Source organism: Mytilus californianus, unplaced genomic scaffold (assembly GCF_021869535.1).
Source record: "Mytilus californianus isolate M0D057914Y unplaced genomic scaffold, xbMytCali1.0.p SCAF_1, whole genome shotgun sequence".
Taxonomy (NCBI): Eukaryota; Metazoa; Mollusca; class Bivalvia; order Mytilida; family Mytilidae; genus Mytilus; species Mytilus californianus.
Genome location: NW_026262581.1, coordinates 48,648,070 through 48,660,573, shown reverse-complemented (window position 1 = coordinate 48,660,573; position 12,504 = coordinate 48,648,070). Strand labels below are relative to the sequence as shown.

At 32.8% G+C, this 12,504-nt stretch overlaps 1 protein-coding gene and 1 long non-coding RNA gene across 7 annotated transcripts in view; both read left to right on the top strand.

Moving 5' to 3' along the window:
• The window catches only part of LOC127720481 (uncharacterized), a 112,853-nt gene extending 109,270 nt beyond the window's left edge, over positions 1–3,583 (top strand). For 5 of the 6 annotated variants that reach the window (XR_007990824.1, XR_007990818.1, XR_007990822.1 and 2 more), the window contains exons 2-3: positions 3,025–3,093; positions 3,360–3,583. This is a non-coding gene — a long non-coding RNA (uncharacterized LOC127720481). Of the gene's footprint in view, positions 1–1,841; positions 1,892–3,024; positions 3,094–3,359 lie in introns of those variants that run through there. The other variant, XR_007990821.1, reaches the window with a different exon arrangement.
• Positions 1–12,504, top strand: part of LOC127720392 (uncharacterized) — a 173,104-nt gene that overhangs the window by 154,550 nt on the left and 6,050 nt on the right. The window lies entirely within an intron of this gene.

The following is a 12,504-nucleotide window of genomic DNA, read 5'->3' as shown; positions in this document are numbered from 1 at the left end:
GATACATGAACAGTGTTATAGATATTTGTTATTTGAAATCTGAGTTTATATAGAACATATGACATCTAGAAAAGCGCTTTGGACTAAAAAAATTGATAGTGTTATTTTCATTTTGCAAGCATTGGGTCAATACCACATCTGATGTACTATTAGTCCGAGAGGGTAGTATCAGTTTTATAGAAATTCGGTACTGACATGATTTATAACAAATCTTTCTTAAATTCTCCGTTGATACATTCAAAATAATGAAGAAACTAAGGTTCCAACTCTTCACGTAAAGTTTACCTTAGAAGGATCAGGCTATCACTTTTGAATCCATTTGGTTGTATAGCTCTTCATAAGCTAGGTTTGGAATTTATCCAACCGGCTTTCAAATTTTTGCTTTTGGTTTTTCGCGATCCTGAATGAGGTTAATCCATAAAAACGCTTCGGACGCAAAAAAGTTGATAGTGTTATTTCATTTTTTTTTTTTTTTATTTGAAGTATATTTTTTTCTTTAATTGTTTCCACGTTCAAAACAATTTTAATTTCCTATAACTGATGGTGACTGATTTTAAAAAAATTAAAAAAAAATCCAACAACGTTTAATATAATTAAAGAAACTGTTTTTACTATTCGTTTTGAATAAATTATTATTTCTATCTGTTTCCCAGATGACTACAGATGTGTACCAATTGTCGTAACAACATTCCCTTCTTCTTTTCCTCGAAATCCCCGATTTAGGCCTGCCCAACAATTTATACTCACGATAAGCAACATGACGGATACCACATGTGGAGCAGGATCTTCCTTCCGGAACACATGAGATCACCAAGGTTTTATGTGAAGCTCGGTCTTTAAATTTTTATGTAATGTTTTGTAGACTGCTGTTTATATTTTTGTTGTCAGTTTATCTTTGACGTTTGAGTTTGAATATCCATTCAGTATCTTCCACCTCTGTTAATGAAAAAATGAAATGAAGTGTTCTCCCATCCAACACTGTAAAACAAATTTTAGGGTTGATACATATGTAGACGTAAATTAAAGAAAATAGTTTGAATGGTTCGTTCTTTAGATCGACTAAAGTGATGCCAAATCCTTTTCAATTTGAGTTTTATGATAATGATTATAAAGTACATTGAAGGAGCATGAAGAGAAGATCTTAAAGATACATGAAAACCGAGAATTATCTTATTGTTCAATGGTTTGGTGTTAACTGAGAATGGTTCCCGACCTTTTTCTTAGCGTAAGCTCAAGCGTGGTATAATAAGAAACGCAATGAGTCTAAATAATCGCTGTGTTTCTAACAGCAGTTGAATAGAATATCAAGCAATGGGTTTCAAGCAAATCAATTAATAAACAATAACGTCCATACCATGAGGAAATAAAAGGCTTTCGGTTAGTTATCATTACAACAGTACAAGTCTCTGATTACAACGAAATTAATAACGTGCGTATTTAACCAGATTGTTAAAACGTCAAAACGATATTTCGTAATAACTACATGTATTATGACATAATGACAAATATGTCTGTTGTAGGACAATTTTTCACCTTTAGTACATTTTAAAAAGTAAACATAATCCACAATATCATAGAAATAAGACATGGTAACATTAAAGTTTATGATGTCATGAAAAATATGTCTGTTGTAGGAGGAAGCAAAATGTGTTATTGAACCTGAGTAAAAATATCCTGATATATGCATAATCCGCAATTTCGTAGTACTACGACATCGTCGTGACATTTAAAGTTTTTAACTATAATAAGCGAATTCATCATTTTCGGTTCAGTTACAAATTTCCTTGTGTGCATGTCAATCATAAACAAAAAATTGATACGGTATAAGAGAACGATTTTGAAGCAGTGAAACAGTATTCACAAGAAATCCTTCGAATAACTTCAAAGAAAGGTAAGGCTTATAGGTAACAATTAATTATGAATAAATATGATATATAAATAAAACAATAATGCAATAGTGACAAAGAAAGAAGGAAATAAATCGTTATAGAATTAGATTTTATAAAGTTTAAAGCGTAAGGATAATTCAATACTTCTAAAGAAGCATTTGCTTCCTTGGCAGAATGAAACAATTCAATCTACTTTTATAAAGAATAGTATAGTGAAAGTTGTGCATTGTTTATATTTCTGTAATAGAATAGTAAGAAAAAGGTATTATAACAAAAAAACTGCCTTTTAAAATCTATCGAAAATGAAAAACCGACTAAATTAATTTTTTGAGATATTGAAAATCAATTTTTAAGTGATAGAAGTTCGAGATCTATATTTTGCTTCATTCCTTTTTCTTTTTTAATTTGTTAACTCGTAAAACTATCATATTTTTCGAATTTTTAATGTCAACCCAATCTCATGTTGTATAATAATTAAACCTTAAATTTCATAATTAATTGCTCCAATTCCTTGTCTAGAAGTTGTTATACTCTATTTTCTTTTGTATGATCAGCTCATCATTGCCGGAATTAAATCGTGGATTTTCAAATATGTTTGGCTTGACAATCACAGAAGATCAATTAATTGTCGAATCGAGCATCTGACTTGTAAATATTTAGGCCATAATGTCCACATTGAGTTGGTTGTTTCGGTTTTAAATTTCAAAAATATCCGTTTAAAAACAATAAAAGTCGAAATATAGGCCCCCTTCCATCTTTTTCTATTGAGTCTTCTATTTTCAGAATAAATTTTAGAAAAGCTGTTTTCAATCACTAAATTTCAAAGTTTTAACGATAGTGAGGTTTTTGTAATTAACATAACAACTGCTTTTCCAGATATAACCTTACACAATATTTCAATTTTGAACAATTTGTAGCTCGAAAGCAAGCACAATAAATCCTACAATTCGGCTTCGAATAAAGATATTCTGTCATTTTTGTATACCCACAACATGTATAAATATCGCTGCAGATTGTTTCTAGCAGGTGTATAGTAAAACATGTAAATATGAATATAAAGATTGTGTTAACTGTTTCGTATTTAATGTGTCAATTATGATTTTCTGAGAAACAACGTTTATCCTGTTGATTTCAGAATTCTTAGAGATGATGAGATTCCAGACCATTTTCTTATCGATGGCAGTGACCACAATGATAGTAGCCGGTAAGAAAATGTTACTTTTTTTTCGAGACTTATAGGCTGTTTTAACGAAAGTATTTTCAATGTTGAGATAAATACCTTACTGCAGAAAATTTAAAAAAATATATATAACTAAAGTACATAAAAAATATTATTACCAACATTTACATATTTTTTGTGAATTACAATGTAAAAGTAAAATGATATAAAGATAGTAGTTCACCTGTATTGTATTTTGTATTACTTGTACTGCAAAGATTGTTAAAATTATTCTATGTTTAATCTTACAGCCTACTCACCAACAGAAAAGCATGCATTAGACATTCATGGAGTGAAGAAGATTTTACAGGTCGAAAACACATCTGGAAGAGCTATAAACGGGCGTCGTGGTAGCGGATCTCTTTCAGTACTAGATGTTATTGATGCAAATAGACGAGCAGGATCAGGAGCAGTTGGAACATCTCGTGGAATAGGAAACGAATTTATAACACGTGGGTTATCCGACAGTAGAAGATTGTCTGGTGGTTCTGTTGGAAGCAGGACATCTGTAACTGAAATAATTAGAGGCTCCTCCGCTGGTATGTCACGTGCTTTATCTGACGATGACAGTATCAGAAACTGTCATTATGGGTGTGGAGGAGATAAATTGTGTCGTTCAGGACATAAATGTATTCACAATGGATGTAGCAGCTACTGCGTCGAAATTTCTTCTGGAAGTATAATTGGTGCATCTGGATTGTCTGACTCTATGAGGAGGGAAATAATTAGAAGTTTATCATCTGGTTTGACCAGAGTTTCAAGTAATGATGGTCATTTATCCTCTGGCAGGAGAATTGGTTCATCTGGTCTGGCTAGGGATTTGGAACTATCTAGCAATGCTCATTTGGAAACAATAGGTAGAAGTCGAGGAATGTCTGGTCATGCCGGTTCTGATATTCTTGACGCAACCAACCTTAGACGAAGTGGACTTGATGTATTAGACACAGTTTCTTTAAGACGTGGTGGATCAGTACGTACTTCTGGTTCAGGGGTCGTTTCTCAGTCAGTAGTAACTGGAGCAATTGGTTGCAAAAAAGAGTGTTTTGCTGATGGAGATTGTCCAACCAACAAATACTGTGCAACTGTTAATTGTCACATGATTTGTCGAAGAAGGCCATCTCAAGGATACACACGATGAACAGTATATCACCGAAATCCAGACTTTCAACACTATTCTATTTTTTTTATAAAATAAAATGTTGCATTCAATTTATGTAATTGTATAACTTTTCCGTTCTACAATACAAAATATTGATGATTTAGGCGTCAAAGCAATCCTACTCAGAAAATGTAACACAACGCAAAGATATAAGTACAGATAATAAAAATAATACAGCAATTGAAAAAAGTTTGGTGATAAAACAATCATAACATAAACTGTAAGAAAAATGTAAAACAAAGCCTATATAAACACTTACGCCCAAGAAAACATAATACCTTGACAAGTTGTACATTGATTTGCATTCTGAATTAGCTACTAAAAGTTTTTATTCTGGAAACGTGATGAAAGCTAGGCAAATCGGGCAACTAAAGATTCCCATTAAAAACTCAGAATCAGCCAAAGACATTAGCCAAATAATCTTTCTTTATAAAAATAGGTATACATGAAACCAGAATAATGTCATAGAAAGAAGTTTAAGGATATATTTTAATTGCAAAAATAGTTTACCTCAGGAAATATTATGTTATTTGTAAATTGATGTATGTACACTTTTATGGTCGGTCCTTACTATTTAAAGATATATGAAGTATTTATAGCTTACTATGCGGTATTGGTTTTGACCATTATTGAAGGTCTTTCGGTGACCTATAGTTGTCAACTTCTACATCATAACGTCTCTGATGGAGAGTTGTCTCATTGGCAATTGTGCCACATCTTCTTATTTTTATATTTGATAGACAGGTAAAAGGGTTCCAGAAGCCCTCTTCGAGGTTCCATATTTGATAACTACATACCTTACCTCACCCGAAAACCTTTTTTATGGAGTATTCATTATTACATTTGTAAGCAAACATACAGCTAGTCTTTTATAGCATGACAATAAAAATAACACTTCACAGTTTATCTGTGCTTATATATTTATATGGTAAAGGAGACTTTTCGGGTTCTGTTTCGCTGTAGAACATGAAATTAGATTCAATCATCAAACAGTGTTATGGATATAAAAAAAAAAAAAAGAAATTTTGTACAATTGGGGTAATGACGGAGAACAACAATAGATATTTTAAACAAACGGAAATGAAATTTGTATTTTGCATACTAAAATTCGTGGCCAATCAATACCAACAAACTCGAAAAGGTCTTAACACTCATTCTTTCATCGTTGTCCTTAGGTGAATGATATTCTCCTTGAAATGACGTAGAATGTACTTTCAGTTCGTGAATTATCTGAAAGCCAACACATTGCCCACTCTTTGTTAGTTGGGAAAGGCGGAAATAATGGTAATGGTCACTTTTAAAAAATAAATTTGAAACATGACACACGACGGGTGCCACATGTGGAGCAGGATCTGCTTACCCTTCCGGAGCACCTGAGATTACCCCCAGTTTTTGGTGGGGTTCGTGTTGCTTAGTCTTTAGTTTTCTATGTTGTGTCATCTGTACTATTATTTGTCTGGTTGCCTTTTTAATTTTGGCCATGGCGTTGTCAGTTTGTTTTCGATCTATGAGTTTGACTCTCTCTCTGGTATCTTTCGTCCCTCTTTCGCTTAGCACTCACTTACAAAATAACAAATTGATGTTTTTAACCGTTTTTGCTGTCTACATTGATCACTGTTAAACTTTCATAATGTAACCACGGTCTGCACTGCAATTGTGCCAAAAATGACTTTTTTGAAAAAAAGTTAAAATCCATGGCAAATCAAACGTAAAAATACGATAGATGACAAGTAAAACTACTTCAAAAAGTATCAAAGACGAGTCAAACAATGAAATAGATATAAACAAAACAACCAATAGATATAAGAAGATGTGGTGCGAGTGCCAACGAGATAACTCTCCATCCAAGTCACAATTTGTAAAAGTAAACCATTATAGGTCAAAGTACGGCCCTCAACACGAAGCCTTCGCTCACATCGAACAGCAAGCTATAAAGGGCCCCCAAAATAACTAATGTAAAACCATTCAAACAGAAAAACCAACGGTCTTATCTATATAAAAAACGAGAAACACTTATGAACCGCACCAACAAACGACAACCACTAAACACCAGGTTCCTCCATTAGGACAGGTGCATTTATAGCTTACTATGCCGTATGTCCTTTGGTTTGGACTGAAACCGTAAGGTCCCTGCAATGGTTTACGCAATCCTTTGTTGTAAGGTGAATCGTTGTCTAATTGGCAATAACTACAAATCCTGATATTTATATGCAGATAGTGGTTCACCTGTATTGTATTTTGTATTGCTTGATTTGTGAAAATTGTAAAATGGTTCGATATTTAATCTTACAGCCTACTCACCAACGGAAAAGCATCCAAAAGACATACATAGAGTAAAGAATATTCAACAGGTTGAAAACACAGTTGGGAGAGATATAAACGGGCGTCGTGGTGTCGGATCCCTTTCTGTACTAGATGTTATTGATGCATATAGACGAGCAGGATCAAGAGCATTTGGAACATCGGATGAAATAGGCAATGAATGTATAACACATGGGTCATCCGGCAGTACGAGATTGTCTGGGGGTTTTGTTGGAAGCAGGACATTGGTATCTGAAATCATTAGAGACTCATCAGCTGGTATTTCACGTTCTTTATCTGACTGTCATTATGGGTGTGGAGGAGATAAATTATGTCGTTCAGGACATAAATGTATTAACAATGGATGTAGCAGCTACTGCGTCGAAATTTCTTCTTGAAGTATAATTGGTGCATCTGGATTGTCGTACTCTACAAGAAGGGAAATAATTAGAAGTTTATCATCTGGTTTGACCAGAGTTTCAAGTATTGATGGTCAGTTATCCTCTGGCAGGATAATTGTTTCGTCTGGTCTGGCTAGAAATGTCGACCTATCTAGCAAATCTCATTCGGAAACTATAGGTAGAAGCCGTGGAATGTATAGTCATGCATGTTCTTATATTCTTGACGCAACCAACCTTAGAAGAAGTGGACTCTATGTATTAGACAAAGTTTTGTTAAGACGTAGTGGATCAGTACGTACTTGTGGTTCAGGGATCGTTTCCCAGTCAGTAGTAAGTGGAAAAGTTGGTTGTAAAAAAGACTGTCTTGCTGATGGAGATTGTCCAAACAACAAATACTGTGCAACTGTAAATTGTTACATGATGTGTAGAAGAAGGCCGTCTAAAAAATACACACGATTAACAGGATAGTACCGAAATCCACATTTGACACAATCAGCATTATTTATAAATAAAATCAAATGTTGAATACCATTTGCAGTTTTTAATATATGTTGTATTTTTGTCATCCATTTTAGATATATTTAAAAAACGAAAATCAAACAGACATATTATAGACGTCAATAAAACAGCTACCAATCATCTCAATAAAACATGAAAAAAAGTCTTTAATAGTTTTAGTGGACATCAAAGGATATGCTTCAGTATTGAAAATATTACGATCAAATACACTGGAAAATGTTAAGAAAAAAACTCATGTGCAAGCACACATATATTAAAATTTTTTGTGACTACATTTAGCTTGACAAAAAGTGTTCAATTTCACATTAACACAATTTAAAAGAGATCAAAATATATCAAAGCTTTATTACAAATTGAATCTTGTATGACACAGGGTATTGTAATTGAACATCACTTAAATGATAACAGGTCTTATGTGAGGATTGTTCTTATATGTTATGGAAATATACAGATTCGGTCTTTAATAGCATAAAAATGACTTTGACACTTTACAATGTTGCTGCGCCCGAAACTTTTATCTTTCTACGACATACAATATTCATTCTGGTTCTATTTCTCTATAACCAGGATTGATACTAAAGCATTGGCATAACCAGTCGACGAAGGCTATAAGCGCTTTAAAAAAAAACTCATCAATCAAAAGGGTTTTGCGATATTACAAAGGTTTTTTTTTTTGCTGATGGGAGTTATGAGGAAAAACGACCGAAACCACAACTACACAAGTTTAGTACAATCTGAAAGGAAATTGGTATTTTCTTGCATACATAAACTGGTTGTTCACCGATACAAACAAACTCGAAAATGTCTTAACTCTCAAGCGTTTTTTGTCTTTAGATGAATATTATTTCTTTTAATATTACTTAGACTGTAATTCAATACGTCCATTTTTGGAACGTCAACCAACATAATCTCGACTTAACATAAGGCAAGTAAATACAGACATTTATGGTAATGGTCACTTTTAAAATAATTAATTTCAATCATCGACCTTTATAATAGCAGCCCCTTAAAAAAAACAGAAGAAGTGCTGAACCGTAATTGTTTTTTCTACATCTATCACTGTTTTACTATTCATGAGGTAACCACTGTTTCTTTAAGTTAACTACATAGATACATGAATAAAGTAACAATCATTTCATGTCAAAACTATAACTTATCCTGACTTGTGCTGTAGACTTCGATATACCTTTAATTGCATATTAGAGTGCACCGAAGCTTGATAGTTCTTCTGATTTGAGCGACAGAGCAAATATGCCGTCTTATTTTTTTAGTTTCATATAAAAAATAAATTATCAATCGAAAGAAATATTCAAAAAGGGTTCTACAGTTATCTCAAGTTATTAAGCCTTCATTTGATATCAATTTAAATTACCGATTTTTTTTTCTTACGGACAAAGCAACAGTATGAGTAAAACTATTTTGTTTTGAATACGTTCTACTTTCTTGTATGTTCTTTCTGATTCGGCCAGAATAAGTGGTCATATAGCTATAACAGAACCTAACTTGCTATATTGACTTATGCTTACTTAACTTCATTCCATGATCTATTTCTAGCAAAGAAAAACACAAAAAGCCTTTGTCCAAACACTGTTTTGCTGAATTCATCTCAGACCAAACGAACTGGTTGTAATATATGCGCAATAGAAACTTAAATTCATTTTTAGTTTGTCCCCTCTGTTTTTCTGCAAGTTAGATAAGGGATGTTTTTGATAAAATATCCATACGTTTTTATGTAATTATATTGATCAACAAAAGCAATTCGTGTTATTACCAGTTGACAAATTGATAAACTGGTTGAAGATTGCATTTCAAGTGAGATTTATGAATTCATATGAGTATATACCAATTTATTAAGTCTATAAAATGATACAATAATAAGAAACCCAATAAAATATGGAAAGTAATATGACAGTTGTTGTTTATTCGTTTGATGTGTTTTATCATTTGATTTTGCCATTTGATTAGTGACTTTCCGTTTTGAATTTTCCTCGGAGTTCAGTATTTTTGTGATTTTACTTTTTACATGATAATTTGACAAAAATCTATCATTTTACTATAAACAAGGCATAATATATATGTTCCATTGATTTCAACATAATGAAAAAATTGAAACTTCAGGTAAAGCCTTAATACCCTCATGTTAAATCACCAGATAATAATGAAATACCTATTGTACCAGTTTATGGGCTGTAATTTTACACCAACATAATTTTTCAGAAAAAAATAGATGTAACATGATTACTAACAACAAATGTGACCAACTTTGATTGTAATGGGTATAACTTCTAAAACTTAAATTTGTCAAGCTTATCAGTCATAAGAATAAACCCTCTGAATTATAGCCCCATTGATTTCTATGTAAAAGTTGGCAATTTTATATTTTCAAAAATTTGGTCCAAAAATCATTAACCAGTATTTCTATTGTTTAGATTTAAGAGAAATGTCTGTAAGCTTTTCTTTTTTTAAATTTTGTATAGCTCTAAAAAATGTAGTTTACAGATTTCAACAGATGGTATACGGAATCAAATATATATAAGGTGAATGCTGACTTTGATTTGATGTTCAAAATCTTCCGAAATAAAAATGAAGTTTCAATTATCTGTTCCCCAGTTGTTAAGACGATCACAAATGTAACAAAGACACTTGACCAATTTGGAACTTCGTATGCTACAAATGTAAGGCTTTTCATCATTTATGTTTTGCATTTTTTGTTAACTGAAAGTCCGGGCATTAAATGTTTTGAATGATTCTGGCCCGAGAACACGGTTATTTCGTTGTGCATTTCTTTTAGACAAGAAACGCAAATTGAAAAAAAAAACGCCTTTACTCATCCAAAAAAGATTTTTACAGTGTGGTGTACTACTTTTGAGACAAATTCTAACAAAATTAGAGAAAATTCTATCGGCTCTAACTCAAAATATGGATGATTTTATGTTAAGGGGGTCTATAATTTAGCTTCAGACATACTAATTTTTGACGATTTCAAACCGGACCTAACACTTTTTACCTAAAAGTTCATGCCCCGAATGTTTTAAACATGTAATTTCAACCTCCTACTTACTATTTTATGCAAAAATATAAAGAAATGAATTTGGAAGGTGTATGAAAAAAATTTGAAAGTTATACATTGTCCACACTAGGGACTTTATTTGTAGACAAACGAAAATCAAAGGACGATAACTGTGTACCCGGACCTCCTGATATATTTATATACTTGGACACTAATTATTTGCCGCATATATATTTTTGTTCAAAAGCATAATAACAACTTGTTGATAACATTAACGATACCAGCGTCATCTTTGTATCGAGCAGTTAGATATCTCATGTTTTGCATGCCTGAACAAAATTTACGTATAGTAGTACATTTTAAAATATAGTCCACCCTTTTTAAGTCATGTCTATTAAATCGCAACACCTGTGCAAGCTTTCCGTACCATTGTTGTAAAAAAAAGAAGATGTGGTATGATTGCCAATGAGACAACTCTCCACAAGAGACCAAATGACACAAAGATTAACAATGATAGGTTACGGTAAGGCCTTCAACAATGAGCAAAACCCATTCCACATTGTCAGCTATAAAAGGCCCCGCAATGACAAATATAAAACAATTTAAACAAAAAAACTATCGGCCCAATTTATGTACAAAATAATAAACGAAAAACAAAAATGTTAAACAGCTACAAACAACAACCACTGAATTACAGGCTCCTGACTTGGGACAGGCACATACAGAATGTGGCGGAATTAAACTCGTTTGAGGGCACCAACCCTCCCCTAACCTTGGGCAGTGTTGCAACAGTAAAACATAAGAACAAACTATAAAAATCAGTTGAAAAAAGGCCTAACTCATCAAATGGAAACAAATATAAATACATCTAACAAAAACAGAGTGGACGTGGACGGGTATTTATACATAAAATTGAGAATTGAAATGGGGAATGTGTCAAAAAGACAACAACCCGGCCATAGAGCAGACAACAGCCGAAGGCCACCAATGGGTCTTCAATGCAGCGAGAAACTGCCGCATCCGGAGGCGTCCTTCAGCTGGCCCCTAAGCAAATATGTATACTAGTTCAGTGATAATGGACGTCATACTAAACTCCAAATTATACACACGAAACTAAAATTAAAAATGATACAAGACTAACAAAGGCCAAAGTAAGTTCAACAGGATAAATTTCTTTAGTATATACACTGAAGTCGTCATTATTGAGAGCCAATACATCATCCGAATATCTAAAAGTATTGTTAAATTTTTGTATCAGATGTTGTTTCGATGGGTCTTTGCTGATTTTAGTCATAAATTGTAACTCATAACGATACAAAAACAGGTCCGCAATAAGTGGTGCACAGTTAGTCCCCATTGGAAACCCTACATTGTTTCCATCGCAACGGTTGGTCTAACTCATAGCACGTTACTAATAAGCTTGGTAAATTAAGATCACCGCATCAGTCAATTGCGAATAGTTGCTAAAGCGGGTAGTACAAGCTTGCTAATCTCCAAAGAAAAAATGTTCCCCTTTTTCGCAAGATAATAAATATGCAGTTAAAGAATGGTAGTTAATTATATTACTTATATCTTTTAATTCAACACATGAGTTTAAGGAATCTGTAAGGAAATTTAGGATAAAAGGAAAAAGATCCCGGTTTTTGACATGTTTGTCCAGAGTAGCATTTCATGTAATTTTGCAGTTATTTTCAATCACGTCAACCTTTTAACCAAAGATTTATTAATTGGAACATTTTTAATAGATTTTTACCCAAGATAAACCAGAAATTGCCCTGACATGAATATTAAGTAATATTAAATATGCAATCGAAAAAGCAGAATGCGCCACTACAACATTTCTTAGTGCCAAAAAATATGAATTACTTTAACACCACGTTTACCTTCAGTTACAAGGAAATGTACTCAGAACCAACAGGTTGAGAAGTCATGAACTTGTCTCTATATGTTTAAACATCGTTAAACTACTGTTGCCTTAGTCTACCCCCGGATGTAAAGTTATATAT